Raw genomic sequence first — 20,489 nt, 5'->3', positions numbered from 1 at the left:
ATTGCAAAAGCACAACTATGTCTAAAGAGTTCAGAAAGAGCGATTAATGATTATGTCGTACAACCAATAAACCAATACGTAATATTGTTAATATAGCTTGTGCATTGAAAACACATAAACGCTTGATTAGCCAATGGATCACACCATTTTTATTCAGGTTGTGGAATGCATCTAACTTTGTTCTTTCCACTTCTATAAACACGATGCAGTAAAGAAAGGAATAATCGAAAGAAGATATATTTCTGCACTGTCTTGAATCTTATCTTCCAAAGTATGTGTGTCCATTCTTATTGCTTTTTGAAATGATAGGCTCCCGCAAATAACCTCTGAAACGATATTGGGAATCACAGAACGGCCATTCAGTCACCACTATGGGATCACCGTTGCTTTCGCTCTGCACTACGATATTTATCACCGTCGAATGCTGATTGGGAGTGCTCTCGGGTACAAGTTGCAGCGACATTACTGTGATTCCGAAAGAAAGAGAAAGTGTACAAGGCACACAACACTCGAGCGATTGTTACTCAAATGTCCTAACTTAGGAATCAAGTGAGACCATGCTTTGGCAAGTAGGCAAGTCTCCTACTGTGTTGACCATATTTTTAGCTATAATAGAATATAAAATATCACACATGCTTATTTTAGTGTTTAAACATATTTGAGCACATCGACGATGATAGTCTCAGAAAATAAATTAGTATTTAAGCTGGTGGATAGGAGAGGTCTAGGTCGTGGTCAATATGACTACGGCACCTTTACTTCACATTGAGAAGGTGGCTCATTGTTGTAATTGGATGGTGAGCTATGACCGTGGTTGTCTAGCGTGTCACCTTATAGCAGGTAGGTTGATGTGGGAGCTTCGATGATTTAAGGTCAAGGATATTGCGTTGTGTGAGAGATGGGTTCCTATGGAACTTGATGCGACATGATTTGCATAGATGCACTTTTATGACCAGAATTGAGAGGTGAAAAACAAAGATGAGAATAAACTTAGAAAATAGAAAATAGAAGTGGAGTGAATTACTTTTCAAATTATTTAATAACAACTAAATAGATTATATAGGAGACCAGGGAACCTGTAGTAATAGATAACTTAACTGAAGTTAAATTAAAATTTAACTAACTAAATTGTATTTAAAGTAATTATGAATAGACAAAGATGAGACAAGGAGACTAATGCTCTCAACACCTCTTTTTAATCTCAATTGTTACAATTATTGGTTTTTATAATACCTAAGTGTTCTTTCTAAAATTCAAATATATCTCATGATCCACCGAAATCAAGAAATATATCTCCATCATTGAGAAGCTCTCGAATGAGGTGAAAGTGTGTGTCAATCTGTTTGCTCTTTTCTTGAAACACATGGTTTTTGAATAAGGAAATAGCGAAGCTGTTATCACATAAAATTGGAGTTGGCTCCTTTTGAACACATGAAAGATCATTCAATAGTCTTCTTAGCCATATTGCTTGATAAGTTGCAAAAGTTGCTGTGACATACTCTACCTCTACAGAAGATATCAAAACAATGGGTTGTTTCTTGGATGCCAATGAGATTGGATTTGTTCCCAAGTGTAAATCTGATCTGAATGGAAAATGGCATCCACCTATGAAATTTACCCATGGTATTGTGGTATCCACCCTTGGTATTCATCCTCCCATGGTATTTATCCACTCATGGAATCTACCCATGGTATTGTTAGTAACATCCATCCATGCTATTCACCCACCCATGGTATTTGCCTATGGTATTGTAATAAAAAAAAAACTATAACTAACAAGTCACATTTTGTAAAATGAGAGATTGTCCACCACAATCTAGCTTTTACATTTATTCTACGTTTTAATAAAAACAAGTTTCTTTGTGGTTTTGTTTATTTTGTGTTCTCCTGTTTTTCTTCTCGCATTTCATTTTTCATATCTTAGGGGCTTCTCCCCCAAGATCCATTTCATTTTTTTAGATATTGGGGGCCTCCCCCCAAGATCTGAATCAGTGGTATCAGAACAGGTTACAACTCCATGGGAATGAGGGTTTGAGGCATATTTTAGTTTCAAACTTTGCATCAATCTTCAAAAAACTCCATGCACGTGCTATGACCTCCATAGATCACTTTCTTCGGAAAAACAAGAAAAATTTTATTTTATTTTATTTTTTCATTTTTTGCAGGAATTTTTTGGGCGTCGAATTTGCAAATAATATATGAAAATTTTGGTGCAAAATTTACAAAAAATAAATAACATATTTGGATTCCTTGCAAAAAAATACCCAAATTCAAAAAACAAACCGACCAAATCATATTCCACATGAGGGGGATATCACTAATTTAAAATCAGCTGTGTTATAGAAATTTTTCTAATGGAAATTCATGGACGACAACTATCCTATCATTTTTTGAAGTTTTTGTGCATAATTTCAAAAAATGTTTGCAGATCTCAGCGCCTCTTGAAAAATCACCCAATTTCAAAAAAAAAATGGTGGAGACAGTTGCAACGCGAATTTGAGTTTCCAGAATTTCCAAATAGGGATTTAAAGCATATGAGAAGATGCAAAATGGTCTTTCTATTTCCAAAAAGCAAGTTATAATACATATTCTTAGTTATATTGACTAAGTTATGTCCATTTTAAATTTATTTTTATATTTGAAATAGTAGTCAAAGCGGGTTCTCTTTGGAGATGTGCCCTCCCACCCTACTTTAATAGGCACCTACTTCACATTCATCAGTTTCAGTATAGCAACATCCAACTTGGGTTTTTTGGAGACGTTTCCTCCCACCCCAGGCTATGTAGGCATGTACTACTTGATCAAAAATCAACATCACAGTTATGGGTCAACTACACAAAATCCTTATCATCGAAATCCATTTGTTAGGTCACACACTATTAGTATCATAGTTGTTCACAAGCATTACAGGGTATCTCTATCCTTGGATCTTCGTTTGTCATGTTTATGACTACAAACCCACACTTCATCAAAGTCCATTTTCTAGGCCGCACACTATTAGTACCACAGTTGGTCACAAGCATTACAGGGTATCTCTATCCTCAAATCATCGTTCATCACAATTATGGGTTAACCACACAAAACCCTTTTCTTTAGTGGCTCTTCATATTCAAAAAAGGATTATCACGAGGGAATTTCATGCAATGTGGACCGTTGCTTCTTAAGGAGGCAGGAATGATGCGAGTGGAAAATGACATCCTCTCATGGTATTTATCCACTAGTGGAATTTACCTATGGTATTGTAAGTGGTATCCATCATGGTATTGATTCAACCATGGTATTGTGACATCCACCCTTGGTATTCATCCTCCCATGGTATTTATCCACTCATGAAATTTACCCATGGTATTGTAAGTGACATCCACCCATGGTATTCATTCACCCATGGTATTTACACACCCATGGAATTTACCTGTGGTATTGTAACAAAAAAAGGCTATAAGTAACAAGTCGTAGTTTGTAAAATGAGAGATTGTCCGCCATAATGTAGCTTTTATAGTTATTCTTTGTTTAATAAAAAAGGTTTTATTTGTGGTTTTGTTTATTGTGTGTTCTCCTCTTTTTCTTCCGGCGTTCAATTTTTCAGATCTTGGGGGTCTGCCCCAAAGATCCATTTCAATTTTTTAGATCTTGGAGGCCTCCCCCCAAGATCTGGATCAAAAGTGTATCGTGATGTGCTTTTATGATCATCAAAGTTTTTTGCATATTCACTATTGTGTAGACTGAGAGTGAGAAATCTTCAAAATTCTTGTACAATAAGCCATAGTTTAGTGTCCCTCCAATATATTTTAAAATTATTTTTGCAACATTCTAGTGGGAATCCTTGTGTGATTCCATAAATATGGAAACAAAAATAGCTGCAAAATGGATGTCTAGTCTAGTTGTAGTGAGATATAAGAGACATCCAACCAGAATTTTATTCAAAATAAAATCAATTATTGGTCTTTCATCTTGTTTGCTCAGTTTGGTGCCTAGATAAATTGTAGTGTCAGTTGGTTTACCACTGTTTATTTTAAACTTTTGCAGGATGTTAATGATATGCTTTTGTTGATAGACAAAAATACCATTTGCGGATTGCTGAATTTCAATTCCCCAGAAATACTTCATGAGGCCAAGATCAGTCATGTCAAATTTTGTTTGCATAGCATATTTAAATTCTTCTAACATCAAATTACCTGTACAGAGAAAATCATCAAAATAAAGCCAAAAATTGAGAATTTTAAGTTCATGATATGTTTTTTTATAAAGAGTTGGCTCAAGGTTGCTTCTGCGGAATCCACTTTTGATGAGGTGAGAGTCAATTTGATTATACCAAGCTATGGGAGCTTGTTTCAAGTCATATAATTATACACTTTATGTTATGGTCATATAATGTCAAAACCAAGTGTCTAATCCACATAAACATCTTCTTCCAATATGCCATTTAAAAAGGAAGATTTGACATCTAGCTGAAAAAATTTCCATTCCTTTTAAGATGCACTGACAAAAATAGTTCTAACTGTATCTAACCTTGCTACTAGATAAAAGGATTCACAATATTTTATTCCAAGTTGTTGATCATACCCTTTAGAATTCCTTTTGGTTCTCAATTTTTCCTTTTTCCTTCAATTGGGTCTTGTAGAACCACTTAGCACCAATGTTGGTTTTGTCCTTTGGGAGATCAAGGGTTCCCAAGTTTTGTTTTTCTCTATGGTTGTGATTTCCTTATTTATTGCATCAACCCAATGTTTCTCTTTTACTTCATCTTCAAAGTGGGTTGGTTGACAAGAAACAAAGGCAAAAAGATTTTTCTTCTCAAAATCATGTTCTTGCTCATATATATCCCTGATGCTTCTGGTTCTCTGATTATCTTTTGAAGATGATGATTCACTGTTGGAAGAAGTAACATTTTCAAAGTGTTGTGGCTCTTTTTTTACATGCAATCTTGGCAGCGTTAGTGGATTAACATGTTGATCTAAAGGTTCATCATTTGCTCACATCAAGGTTTGTTTTCAAAGAACTTAACATATATACTTAATAGAAAATTCTCGGTGAGCAGATTGTAGAGTCTGTAGGCTTTTGATTATTCATTGTAGCCTATTATGATGCATTTTTCACTTATGTCATTAATATTCTTTCACAACTTTTCTAGTACACGTGAAAATTCTACGCAATCAAATATTTGAAAGTGAGAGACATTTGACTTCTTACCATCCCAAGACCCTTGCGATACTGTATCTTTAACACTAGTTTTTGGAGATCTATTGAGAATATAAATTGCAGTAGCAATAGCTTCAACCCAATACTCATTGGAAAACTTCTTTACGTGAAGCATGCATCTTGCCATATTCGTGATTGATTGGTTTTTTTAAATCTACTATTCCATTCTGTTGAGGAGTGTATATGGTTTTGTTTTGCATAATGATGCCTTGTTGATGACAAAATTCTATGAAATTGTTGGAACTATAGTTTCCCCCTTTGTTTGACATGAGTACTTTCAATAACTTGCCACTCTACTTTTCTACTCCCGCTTTGAACCCTTTGAAATTTGAGAAGGAATCAAACTTATTTTTAAGAAAATAAATCCATATTTTCTAGCTATAGTCATTAATAAAGGTCAGAAAATAAAGACTGCCACCAATGGATTGGTCTGCAAATATCTGTGTGCACTAGTTGTAAGAGTTATTTTTCTCTATTGGAAGATGTGGGAAACTTGTCTCTTTTACGCTTTTAGGGAATAAAAATTTCACATTGACAATATTGTTCATTCACAACAAGGAGACGAGTGACCATATAATGTTTTTGAAGAAGACTAAGACTCTTGAAGGGAATATGAACATACCTTGAGTGTCATAATTGTGACTCATTTATCTTTGAAACATTGTGTGCAAATGACTCTGACAAATTTGTACTTCTAAGAGTTAGGGGAATCATGATATTCTTGGTTTTTTATACCTTGGCTATAAGTTTTCTACTAGGAGGTTTATCATAAATATAAAAAGTTGTCCCTTGGAATATTACATCATAGACATGTTCCATCAATTGACTTACACTAGTGAGATTGTGCTTTAGGTGTGGAACATAATAAAAATCATGTATATTTTTATACTAATTTTGTTTAGTAAGCATGGAAGAATACCTTTCCTTTCAACTTTTATAAAAAAGTGGCCATCAACAATAATTTAATATTTGATAGAAGAATCAATGCAAGAAATCAGATTTTTGTTACCAGTGATATGGTTGTTGCAACCACTATCCAACGACCAATTGTCCTCGCTTTGATTGTATTCAGACACATGGAAATAAAGAAACATAACTTTAGAGGACTCTCCTTCATTGTTGGAGATATGGACACTGCCTCTATGTTGATCTAACTGTATCTTTAAACATTCATGTTCACAATATCCAAATTTCTTGCAGTAATAATAATAAACATTAGATCTTTAATTCCATTTTATGCTTCTCTATGTTTGGCTCTGTGAGGGTCTCGAGTGCCCTAGTTGTTCTGATGTAAAACCTTCTGCTAGATGATGATGTTTTGTAGATCTACCTCTGTCTCTGCCTTTGCCTCACTTTCTTTTGCCTCTCTATCCTCTGACTATGCCTGTGCCGAGAGAAACTTGTTCCTTGAAAGCTTATTCGATGGAATATTCTCCTAGGTTAAGTCATGTTTTGTGTGACTGAAGTGATCTAGTCAATTGATCTACTAATAGTGTTGTAATATCTTTCGACTCTAGAATCACTCTTACAACCATTTCAAATTTCTTCGGCAAGGTTTGGAAGACCTTTTCAACGATCTTCTAATCTGCAATTGTTTCACCAATGAACTTGATTTGATTGATGATTCCCATGACTCTAGTAATGAATTGGTCAATGTTCTCTATGCCATCCATCTTCAAGGTTTCAAACAGAGTCTGCAATATCTGCAATTTAACAATCTTAAATGTATTGTTATCCTGGTATGCAGCTTTGAGAATATCCCAATCCTCTTTCATTGTTGTTACACCAATTATGTTTTCAAAGATTGAGTCATCAATTAAATTCTAGATCCAACATTTCGCTCTATGCTCTTTCTTTCTCAATTCGACAATTGTGTTTCTTTAATTATTGTTCATAGTTGCTAACACTTCTTGAGTTGGTTCTACATAGTTATTATGTTGTGTGTCCCAACAATCTTGGGCTTACAAAAAAATATTCAACAAATTCATAATACCTTTCCCCTCCTTACGAATTAGTAGTATTCAACTATTTAAAATGTGGTCGTGCCCCTCCTTTTAATCACTAAATCCTTTTTAAATAAATAATTATTTTAAATAAAACCCTTTTTAATTTAAAAAAAAAATTTTAAATAAAATTGCCAATGGAGCAACAGCCAATACGAAAAATGTCTTTTTTAAATAAGCCCTTTTATATAAAATTACAAAAGCCCTTTTATATAATAGACTCTATAAGATAAAACGTCTTTTACACCCTTTATTTTTTTAATTCTTGAATAAAAAATTTGTTTCAAACACATTATCCTTCTAACACGTGGATTTTTCATGTTTCCCGTGGACTTTCTATGTTGCCCTTCTTAACTTGGAGGCCCGGTGCACTTGCCGCTACGAAAACCTATGTCAATTTTAAAAGAATTTTTTGTTGGGGGGGTAAGTTCAGCGAAATAGTTGCATTTTCCTTGATTGTGGTAGTGTGATGATTTGTCCGATAGAACCACTATGTTGTGGTTCAGCATTGCATCGGTCCCTCTAACCGTTCAAAAAAAAGCAAAAAAAAAAATCTGCAGCTCGCTTTCACTGATGGATTTTAGCTAAACACATGACTTCTCTTCCTTAAGCTATCTCCTCCTTGAACTTTTGTTCTCTTCTCTTTTCTCTATGAGCACATACAAATTTCAAATGCTTCTCTTAAGGAGTCATATGCAACATCACGCTTTGATACCATGACAAGAGGCTTTGATACATGACAAGAATTGAGAGGTCAAAAAAAGATACGAGAATAAACTCGGAAAATAGAAGTGGATCAAACTACTTTTCAAATTACTCAGTAACAGTGGAATAGATTACATAGGATACAAGGGAACATGTAGCAATAAATAACTAAATCAGAACTGAACTAGAACTTACTTGAATTGAACTCAGAGTAAATATGACACATAATAGACAAAGACAAGTCAGGGAGATTAATGCTCTCAACATCAAATACACCACCTAAAGAAGCAACACTTCATGATGTCGATATCCAGAGAGAGAGATGTCCATAATATTGTGTTTGGATCATAGTTATCAAATTCGAATGCGAGTATAGATTTGAATTCGATTCAATACAAAATAAATTCAACCATATAAAATTCAGTACGGAAAAAATTCGAGAATACATATTTTACAAATTCTTACAATTAGAACTTATCATTCTCTGTGATATGTTCATATGAACAAGAGAATTAACATTCTATGTAATACTTTAGTATTCTCTACCATACTTTAATATGAAATTCATCGTTTTGAAGATTTTTGTGGATGTTATCGTGAGTTTTTGTGTTCGAAATCCATTCCACGGTGGCCATATTTTAGAATCGACGTTTCGAGTCTATAGCAAGACTCATCATCAGGATAATCCTTGCAGAGGAGAGCGCAAAGGGAAAGATATAACCATAAGAGAGCGAAACTGACAACTTCATTACACAATTTCAAAGGGAGAAAGAACATACAGGAAGTGAAATACAAAAGAGAAAAGTATACTTCACATGCTCTGATTGGAATCACCAAAGAGTTTCATTAATCCATGAAGAGTCCAGATCACCAGTACATTACATTTAGCAATCTATAAATAGTAAAGTCCCTCATGAATATGCAAATAAAGCCGAAAACAATGTAAACTTTGAAATGGGAACTCTAGCAAAAAAACCCCCAAAAAACAAGAAAAACAGTGCTAAAAATGAAAAGTGTAGATGCTAAAATAACACTTTTGTTTCTAGGGTAAATTTTCAACATGTTTTAAAAATGGCAGTGAAAACCAATATTTTTGTGAAAAAAACACCCTCAAAACAAAAGTGTTGATGTTGGAATAACACTTTTTTTTTCTAGGGTAAATTTCCAACATTTTGAAATAATGGCGTACAAAATTTTATCATGACTCTGAAAAACATTAAAATTTCAAAAAAATAATGAAAACATAAAATTAAAAAAAAAAACAAAAATTAAAACATTGAAAAAAAATTAAATAAAAATATATATGAAAAAACCCAAATATATAAAAAAGGAAAAGAAAAAAATTTAACCAAAAAAAACCAATCATAAAAATGTCAAAAAAAAAAAAACCCTATAAAAGATAAGAATTAAAAAACTTAAAAAAAAATAATATAAAAAAAAAATAATAAGAAAAACATATTTTAAAAAAAAAATCTCGTAAACCATAAAAAAATTGGAAAAAAAAAAAACAACTATAAAATTAGTAAGTAAAAATAGAAAAATTAAAAAAAAATTAACAAAAAACTAAAACTAAAAATATAAAAATAAAAAGAAACTAGATTAAAAAAAATAAAAAATTAACAAAAATAAAAAATAAAAAACTACTAAAATTAAGATTAAAAACATTAAAAAAAACCAAAAAAAACAAAAAAACACTGAAAATTCAAAAAATATATATATATATATAAATTAAAAAAAAAAAAATTTTATATATATATATAGATATATATCTTTCATTAAAAAAAAAATTTAAAATATTTAAGCAATATACATATATTTTTTATTTTCAACCAATTTAAAAAAAATAAAATTAAAAAAAAAAAATTATTTAAAAATAAAAGAAAAACATTATATATATATATATATATATATATATAATTTAAAAAAAATATAAATTTTAAATGTTTTTTGATTTTTTTATTTAATTTGAAAAATATATATCTATCTATCTATATATATTATATATTTTAAATTTTAATTGTTTTTTGATTTTTTTTTTTTAAATATATTTTTGTTTCTTTGGTTTTTTTTTGAATGTTTTTAATCTTAATTTTAGTAGTTTTTTTTTTGTTTTGGTTAATTTTCTATTTTATTTTTTTTGTATTTTGTTAATGTTTTTTAAAAGTTTTCTATTTTTACTTATTTTTATAGTTTTTTTTTTTTTTTTTTTTTTTTTTTTTTTTTTTTCCAATTTTTTATGGTTTAGGAGATTTTATTTTTTTTAATGTTTTTTTTGTCTTTTTATATATATTTTTATATATTTTTTTTAAGTAATCAACATTTAAAAAAAAGAAAAATAAAACTGCTAGAAAATTTGTTAAGTAATCATGATTAAAAAAAAAATTCGACATAAAAAGTTTTAAAGTGTAAAAATTTGTAACATTTAAAAAAAATATCCACACTTAATACATTAAAAAATTTAAAGTGTCAAAAATACGTCGTCTAAAAAAAGTTTGATGCTGCATCAACATGTTTCAAAATCAACATGAAAATCACTAACATTTAAAAACAAATATTTATAATTGATACATAAGAAAATTTAAAGTGTTGAAAATATGCTTCGAAAAAAGGTGTATTCTGCATCACCACTTTTCAAAATCGGTAGAATTTTTTGCTACCTCAACGAAACAGGTAATCATATCAGTTCCAGTTTCAAAGTTTACATTGTTCAAAGTGGAATCACAGTGTTTGGATCCTCGGTTGTAGAATTTCGGAACCACTATTAAGTGTTTATATTTCCTATTTATAAGGAGAGGGGGAGATTTGAATTAACATATATAAAATATCTCAGCAAAGGGAAAGTTGTCCAATTGACTAGCTATCTTGACATGCGATATCCTGCTACCCAAAATGATTAGAAAGGATTTTATTCCTTTCTTGAAAATACACAGAAATTACAAAATAAAAGAAAAAGGAAAAACTAAATTATGATAAGATGAAAATATCTCTATGCCATTCCTAGGATTTCCCCTGATCAAGCCACATCATTCCTTATACTCTCTCGGTCGGTTTCCTATTGCTTTTTGTCTCAATCACTTTAACTATTTACTTACATGAGCCAGGAACGATCACCCATGATGGTCATAATAGATTCTAAACAAAGCTGCCAACTCATTCGTCCCCTCTTACATTCTTTATGAAGCCACCAGAACCCAACTTGCCCTATGAAACAATCATACAAGTGTATCAACACTTAGAGATTGAGGGTTTTAACTTGAATAGTCTCTGCAATACTGCAAACGTCGATCACCTTTGGCCCCCTCTACCTTAGCCCTGGGGCTTAGGTGGAAACTACATGATAAAGGCTTGGGGACTTGGGGCCAAAGGCTTTTGGGGCTTAAACCCTTGGATGGAATGGGGTTCGATTCTTTGAATCATTACTACATTACAACGGCCCAAACATACAACTCATAAGACCACAACACATATGCGCCTGGGCCTAGTTGAATGTCGAAACTCGGCAATCAGCAATTTCATAAAATTGTATTTGGTTGCACCTCCAAAACTTGCAATCTCCGATGAGTGACGTTGCCTAGTCCACATGGAGAGGCAATGAGGGAGGGCCCGCACGAAAGCTTTTACAATTATATCCTTTATTTACTTTCTCCACATTATAAAAAACCCTTATCAACTTCTCTGCCCAACCATTGGTTTTAATATATAAATCACACATATTCATGTGATCTGCCTTATGCCACCTATCCACCTCGTTTTGGGCCCACGATAATGAGTGTTTCCACGATATGCTCCTTTATAAAATGTCGATATTGCATTGTTTGTGATCATCACTATGTGATCACCCTTGGTTCCCAACCCCGTACCTTTGCTTCTCTGTGACCTTGCGCCAACCCCCACATTGGAGCTCCTTTATCATAGGATTCAATCAGAGTTTTTAACTTGATGCATCATTATTCCTCGACCCGCGATCACCTATTACGATGTGCCGATCTCTTGGACCTCCAACATACAGGAACTTTGATATATCAGAGCTATAATATTTGATGTGTCGATATTCCATGACCTCTGATATTGCGATCACTGATGTGGCGGGACCTCTGATATGCTCTTCTTTCTTCCTTTCAAAGGTGTCAAAACCCTCAACTTCAAAAGGCCATATCTTCTGATCCAGAAGTTCGTTTTGGAGTTCCACATACCATTGGGAAGCTTGTCCAAAGAAATTTCCGATGGAGAATGTTTGATTTTTCTTTGAGTGCTTCTATCGCTTGGAATATGGCTACAAAATTTTCTGCGCTTTTGCACTTTGGACATCTAAAAACACATTTTGCAGTAGGTGACAACATTGGTTCCAAATAGGGAGAGTGCCTTGCTGGCAAGGTGTTGAGAACCTGCAGACTAGTAGCCTTCACCGTTGGTCATGGAGGAAAAAATATTATTAATCTATAAAACTTGAAGATCCCCATGGAACTTTATTTCAAAGAAGTCCTTTTCTCATCAAACTGAAATACAGAAATATAAATTCTGACCACTCGAAATTAAATGCTCAGCTAGTGAGCTTATTCATATATAACTCCTACTTATTTATAGGTCATCAATTCACCTAAGTGAGGTCAACCCTCCAATGGTACCAAGTCACCATTTAGGTTCTAGACCTAATGCCTCCATGCTACTAAAATTTTAAAATTAAAACAAGCATGCCCCATGAAAAATCTTCAAACAAAAAACTTGATGCATGCTCTAGAAACAACCTTTGTTGCTGACCAAATAATGTTGTCATGTAGTCAACTACAGGGTCATAGAATTAGTCAGAAAGAATTGCAACTACCTCATATTCTTGAAAATTTTGCAGACCAACTGATCAAGTGCTTAGTATTTAGCTCAAAAATCAAAGTTCTAAGAATGGCTCGAAACTTGAATGACTGTGCCCATCTCAGAAAAATGATCCTAACGCAACTCGTTTCGTCGAAAATCAAGTTCGTATAAAAAAATTATTGTGTTCTGATCGCTTTGCTAAACATGTGAAATTTGCAAAAGAATGCCCAGTTACTGCACACTCAACAGCGCGTATTGCTAACGTGATAGGTGACTAGGCATGTTCAATGTAGGTCCATAGCAAATTAGGGATGGACAAGTGGCATTATCTGGTTGGGTTGTACAAGTGATTTGTTGGCGCATTCTTATTGGTGGATTTCTAGATCAATGGAAGAATGCTCACGTGGCAAGCCCGGAGGCTGCCACGTGGCACTGCCCAAAGGTTGGGTTGGTGGTTTATGCATTGGAGAAAAAATTATTGGCGGAAGTGGGGGTCGAACCCACAACCTATCACATGCAAACCTCACGTCTTAACCGTTTCCTTCACACCATGTCTCTTACACAATGTATTTGCGATGAATATTTAAGTTTGAACGTTATGGAATTGGGCGGTTAGGGGAGGGCCAGCGTGTAGGCTATCCCTCCTCCCATGTGAATGCAATATTATAAATGACAAACAGTTACGATTATCTGGCAGCTCCAACCATACAAACCCACAAAGGTTAACGTTACCACATGTGAACGTTGTTACAAACCATGCGATAACAATTGAAATAACACTGGCGGTAAGTAACCACACCACTCTGTGACTCCATGTGATTGTTATCACCATAGCACCTAATGGTTAGCGCTATGATGCTTCCGACAGACCTTAACCACATTGGTTAATGCGATGCTAACCACCACATGTGAATAGTCCACCAAAGTCGTCGGAGGTTATGGTTTTGTCTAATGCTAATCCCGTTTTAAAATTAATTAACCCTACTTTAAATATTAATTAATTACAGTTTAGTCTGGTGGTAATATTGGCGGTGGCCCCAAATTCAGGCATGCCACCAAAATTAGCGGCAATAACTGGAGATGTTCCAGAATTAGAGGAGAAAATGTAGAAAAACATTGACTGAGATCTAGAGAAGTTGACCAAATTGAGTTCAAAAGAGGCGTTCTTAGCTAATTTGGACATTCTGAACACATTGGTGTTAGGATATTCCCACACATAAGAAATAGTTAAGTACAACTTGGTCTAGTATCGAGTTAGGTATAGAGTTAGGTAAAGTGTGTTTCTTTATTATGTACATTTTGTAACTTACAATCCGACGGTCACGATATGTAGTGATCCGACGGTTCACTCTCTCCTCGGTATTACCCACACTTGATCCATGGCTTAACACCTGATTGGTCCATGATTTCTATTTAAAGCGCATGGAGGGTCATTTGTAGGGTAATCCATCTATGAGAGAAGCATATGTAAATTTTCATTCTTTTATTAATAAATTGCCTGAAGTGGCTGCGTTCGCTCAGGCTGTGGACTATTTCCCTCTTTGAGGGTTTTAACCACGTCAAAATACTGGTGTATTGATCTGTGATCTGTTTGTGAGCGGTGTCCTTTGGTGTTCTGTCTGAGGAACTTACCCTGTAAATTCCTACATGGTATCAGAGCTATTTGAGGGCCGCGTCCGTTGGTGATCCAAATCTGAAGCCGGTAGAACTGCATCCGACTGCCGTTTCCTAGATCTACTGTTTCTGACTGCTTTCGGGCCGAGAGGACTGCTCTGTTGTGTTGGGAGCATCTGTTCCAATGAGGAACCCTTTTGTTTCACGGGAAAAGGTTTCTGGTAGCCCCAGCTGCGTCATTTTTAAGATCTGGAGGTATACAGTGTTTATTTGCAGTTTACAGTTATTTTCTCTCTGTTTATTTCGGTTTCGGTTTATTTATCTTTTTTTGTTACCGGATCTATACCTTTCATTTCTGCGTATGCTCTTTGCCCTGTGACTCTGTGCGATCTGGGCAAATAAAAAACAAAAAGGAAGGATTTTTCTCATGCGTATGCTCTTTTCCGCTGCGCCTTATTGTGATCTCGGAAAATCAGAAACATTGAGGAAAATATTTAGTTTCCGGCTAAAGCTAACTTCGAGTCACAAGGTTCGTTTTTAAAAATATTTAGTTTCCGGCTAAAGCTAACTTTGAGCCGCAAGGTTCTTTTTTCTTGTATGTCCGTGTTGGGTTTTGTGTTTTTTGTTTTGTAGGGAAAAAGAGCTTTCTCAAAGCAAGCACGCAACCCAAAGCATCAACCCCCCCCCCTCTCTCTCTCTCTCAAACTTTTTGTATAGCTCACTTGGTGCAAAGCTAATTTATGAGAATAGAGGTCTTGGGTTCAAGTCTCCATTTTTTGGGGGCAGATTTTTTCATTTCCGCACATTCCCGCACTTCATCGGCGACTTTGTCAAATTTTTTTTCAAAAAGCCATAACTTCTTCATCCGGAAGCCGTTTTCAGAACCCTTTTTTTTGAAATGGCCTAATTTTTCGAGATCTTTCCATTGGTACACTTAGTTTCAGCATCTACAGCTTCAGTTTTTGTTAAAAATGGAAAGTCCATGCCAAGTCATTCTTGATAGCACTAACTACTTCCAATGGTGGTCCTACATTGTGGATTTACTTAGAAGTAAAGGTCTTTACAGAATAGCCACAGGCCAAGAGACCAAACCGAAAGATGAAGACAAGGCAACTAAATGGGAAAATAGACAAGACCAAGCACGTGGATTGATAGGGATGTCTATTTCTCCAGATCTTAGATTCCATATTGCAGAACTTGATACTCCTGATGAAGCACTGCAACAAATTACTAAAGTCTTTGGAATTAAAAATGAACTTAAAGCCCATCAACTTGAAAATGAATTGCTTACATTGGACCCCAATAATTTTTCTTGCATTGAAGATTTTTTGTCCAAATTCAAGACCCTTAGACTTCTCTTGGAAGGTGTTAAGGTTAAGAAAGAAGATAGTAGCCTTATCTACCCCATTCTTACTAAGTTGGGACCAGCCTATTCTGTGTTTGTTTCCACCTTCCATTCTACAAGAGAAGCCTTCATTTCTCAAGGAAAAACCTACAAGCCCCCTTCCTTTGATTCCTTTTGTGATTCTTTAATAAGAGAACAAGAAAAACTCTTACACCTTGGTCTTCTTCATCTTGGAAACTCTTCTAAGAAAGCGTTAGCCGCCAAGCAACAACCAAATCCAAAGAATCCTAAGAAGTTGTATCCTAAAAAGAATGGTCCTAAACCAAACAAGGGTCCTAAGCAATTTCAGCCTCAAAATGAAAAATCATTTCAACAAAATGATAAGACAAATAAAAACAAAGGGAAGAAGACTGATAGACATTGCAACTTTTGTAATCGAGATGGCCACTTAGAATCCAAATGCTTTAAGAAGATGGAAGCCTTGGAAGCAGCAATGAAGAAGCATAACATCCATTTGGAGCAATCTTCAACTTCAACTTCATCTTCAGGAATGGCACTTTCTGCATGTGGTTGTCAAGCATCTCGGTCTGGCTATGCACTAAATGTATCTTCTTCTTCTCATTCTCATGAGTGGCTCATTGATTCTGGAGCTTCTTATCACATGGCCAAAAACAAAGCCATGTTTTCTTCTTTAAATGATTGTAACACCAAAAATATATATGTTGGTGATGATAGATCTCTTAGTGTTGTAGGGATTGGAACTGTTCATCTAGACAATGGTCAGTTTAATGATGTATTATGTGTTCCAACCTTATCCTGCAACCTTCTATCTGTATATCAGATAACTCATTCAGGTGAAGGTAAAATTGTTGAATTTTCACCTCATGATGTTGTAATTAAGGACCTAAGAGATCCTAGACAGATTTTAGCTACTGGCATTGCTGATGATTCTACAAGGTTGTATAAGTTTCACAACTTTGGGTCATCAAATCTTCCCTCAGTATTTGTTGCTCATAATGATGAAGTGAGCAAACTTTGGCATGAGCGATTTGGTCACTTAAACTATCGCTCTCTTCAGAATCTATGTAAAGAAAATATGGTGACAGGTCTTCCAATGGTATCTTGCAGAGATGGTGTTTGTTCTGGATGTGTACTCGGAAAACATCATCGGGATAGTTTTGAAAAACGTGCCTCTTGGCATGCCTCAGCCCCTTTACAGCTCGTGCATATTGATTTATGTGGTCCACTTCCAGTTGCTTCATTCTCTGGCTACAAGTATTTCTTAACTTTCATTGATGATTTCTCCAGACGCACTTGGGTATACTTCTTAAAACTCAAGAGTGAAGTATTTAACATGTTCTTGACCTTTAAGGCCTTTGTTGAAAAACAATCTGGACATCAAATTCTTAAGCTAAGATCTGATAATGGCGGAGAATATGTTAAAAACACATTCATCAACTTTTGCACTGAGAATGGAATTCAAATGCAACATACTGTTCCATACTCCACAACAAAATGGTATAGCTGAAAGGAAGAATCGCACCTTAAAGGAAATGGCTAATTGTATTCTTCAATCTAAAGGACTTAGTCTTAATTATTGGGCAGAAGCAATTAACTGTGCAAATTACATAATAAATCACACTCCTACTAAGGTTTTAAAGAATATCACTCCAGAAGAAGCATGGAGCTCAAACAATCCAGATGAAGTCACTTTCATGTTTTTGGAAGTGAAGCATGGGCCCATATTCCAGATGAGAAACATAAAGCTTTAGAACCAAAGAGTGAAAAATGTTTTTTTTTTGTTGGATATTCTGAAGATGTCAAAGGATATAGACTTATTCCATTTAAGTCCAAAAATGTTATCATTAGAAGAGATGTAAAGTTTGATGAAAATATATCGGCCTGCGAGCCTAGTTCGGCGGATGTGCCACCTCTCCCTATCTCTTCTACTTTTGAAAATATTTCTTCTTCAGATGATGAAAGCGAGGATGAAAATCTCCCCCACCTTCTCAGGATCCTCCTTCAGCTCCTCAGCTTCCAAAATGGGTCTGTGCTACTCGGGATGCAGCAGGTGATCTTGCCAGTGATCCTACAGATCAGCGTCGTACACGTTCTCAGTTCGAGAGAGCCTCTTCTTTACTGGCTCAAGCTTCAGTGAATTATGATCCTGACACCTTTGCAGAAGCTTCAGGCCATCCAGATTGGGAAGCATCTATGAATGAAGAATATCATTCATTATTGGCAAATGATACATGGGATCTTGTTCCTCTACCAAAGGGACGAAAACTTGTTAGATGCAAATGGGTTTACAGAACCAAGTATGGACCAGATGGGAAAGTTGATAAACATAAAGCTCGTCTTGTTGCTAAGGGTTTTTCACAAGTTGAAGGCATTGACTATACTGAAACCTTCTCCCCTGTTGCCAAAATGAACTCTATCAGCCTTGTTCTTTCCCTTGTTGCCTCTTTCAAATGGGAAGTCCATCAGATGGATGTTAAATCTGCCTTCTTGCATGGGGACTTGCATGAAGAAATCTATATGGAACAACCTATTGGCTTTATACAAACAGACTCCAGCCTTGTATGTCGGCTTAAGAAATCCCTTTATGGTCTCGCTTGGTATGCCAAAATGGATAACTTTCTTTTAGAAAATGGCTTTTCTAGGTGTCATTCTGACAATACTGTCTACACCAAGAAAGTGGGCAAGTCTCTTATCATTCTTGTTCTTTATGTTGATGATCTTATCCTGACTGGTAGTGATCCCAACCTTATAAACCATGTGAAGTCTAGCCTTAAAAGGAAGTTTGAAATGACAGACTTAGGACACTTACATTATTTTCTCGGTCTTCAAGTCTTGCAATCCAAGGAAGGTATTTCCCTTTCTCAGTCCAAGTATGCCTGTGATATTCTACGCCACTTTCACATGGAAGACTGTAAGCCAATCCCTTCTCCCTTTCAGTCTGGAGTCAAACTTTCAGTCACTTGTACTTCTCCTGAAGTTGATGCTACCTTATACCGTCAACTTGTAGGAAAACTTTTGTATCTAACCCATACTCGTCCTGACCTTTCCTTTGCTGTTGGCCTTGTTGCTCGGTTTATGCAAAACCCACGTGAAAGTCATTGGAAAGCAGCTAAAAGAATACTTCGTTATGTTCGAGGTACAGTTCAGTTTGGGATTCATTACAGTGCCGAAGCATCTCCTCTATTGGTTGGTTTCACTGATTCCGATTGGGCTGGTGACCCTGATGATCGGAAGTCTACTGCAGGTTATGTGTTCACTCTTGGTTCAGGACCTATTACATGGGCTTGCAAGAAACAAGGTGCCATTTCTCTTTCTTCAGTAGAAGCAGAATATCGTGGTGCCATAGAAGCTAGTAAGGAAGCCTTGTGGCTTTGTCAGATCTTGTCAGAGTTTGGCTTTCAGCAGCATCATCCAACTACACTTTGGTGTGATAATCAAAGTGCCATTCAGCTATGCAAAGATCCAGTCCAACATCACCGCAACAAACACATTGAACTGCACATGCACTTCATCAGAAAGCTCATTCACGACCATGTTCTTGAAGTGCAATATTGTTCAACAGATGATCAAGTTGCAGACATCTTTACAAAGGCTCTCACAGAGGCGAAGTTCACTAAACTTCGATTTATGGTTGGAGTTCAGGAAGTTGTCACTAAGGGGGGATAGGCTCTAGTGCCTCCTTCCTTCTCCTATTGTGTCATATTTGTAAATCCTTCAATCCTATCCCAAGTTGTTCTTAAGGGGGGATGTTAGGATATTCCGACACATAGGAAATAGTTAAGTACAACTTGGTCTAGTATAGAGTTAGGTAATGTGTGTTTCTTTACTATGTACATTTTGTAACTTACAATCCGACGGTCATGATATGTAGTGATCTGACGGTTCACTCTCTCCTTGGTATTACCGACACTTGATCCGTGGCTTAACACCCGATTGGTCCATGATTTCTATTTAAAGCGCATGGAGGGTCATTTGTAGGGTAATCCGTCTATGAGAGAAGCATATGTAAATTTTCATTCTTTTATTAATAAATTGCCTGAAGTGGCCGCGTTGGCTCAGGCCGTGGACTGTTTCCCTCTTTGAGGGTTTTAACAACGTCAAAATACTGGTGTATTGATCTGTGATCTGTTTGTGAGCAGTGTCCTTTGGTGTTTTGTCTGAGGAACTTATCCTGTAAATTCCTACAATTGGTGTAGGTATGAGGAGCCATAGAGCTTTGTAAAACCTAATTTTTCCACATTGAGCTAATAGAGAGGCCCAACCCATGGAAGCTAGACCAAGGAGATGTAGCCCACGAGGGGTGAACTCCTTCATCAAAAGACTGTGTTAATGTGTCTCGTTGATGGTTTGTTGCATTGTGAATATTGTTGTTCAATATTTGTTTCTGAATCTAATTTTCTCATGAATGTCTTTTTAAACATAAGGAAATTTACCTGATTTTATGCACAAACATCTAATGAAACTTGAGCACATGAAGAAATAAGCAAGCACATGTTTATAAATCAGTAATTGTTATTAGCATAGCAAAGCTAATCATACAAAAATATATCAAGTTGGTATCAGAGAAAAGGTTGAATTGCTTGATTGCTTGAGTTTGTGCAATTAGGGTTTTAATGGTTGCAAAATTGTGATGCTTACAAGGTTAAAGTTGCAGAAAGGAAAAGGGAATTTATTGGTTGCAACTCCTGAGGTAATGCCCAAAAGAAGAGAGCCATAAGGCCACAACCTCCACCACCCAAAGTTCCAATTCCAGCTACACTTGAAACTCCTCAAGTTTTTCCTTCAATTGAGAT

The sequence above is a fragment of the Pinus tabuliformis genome, chromosome 5_2 (assembly GCF_031772625.1).
Source record: "Pinus tabuliformis cultivar Carrire ecotype Pingquan chromosome 5_2, CPIR1, whole genome shotgun sequence".
Classification (NCBI taxonomy): Eukaryota; Viridiplantae; Streptophyta; class Pinopsida; order Pinales; family Pinaceae; genus Pinus; species Pinus tabuliformis.
The sequence above is the reverse complement of the archived record's forward strand: the minus strand, read 5'-3'. Positions refer to the sequence as shown.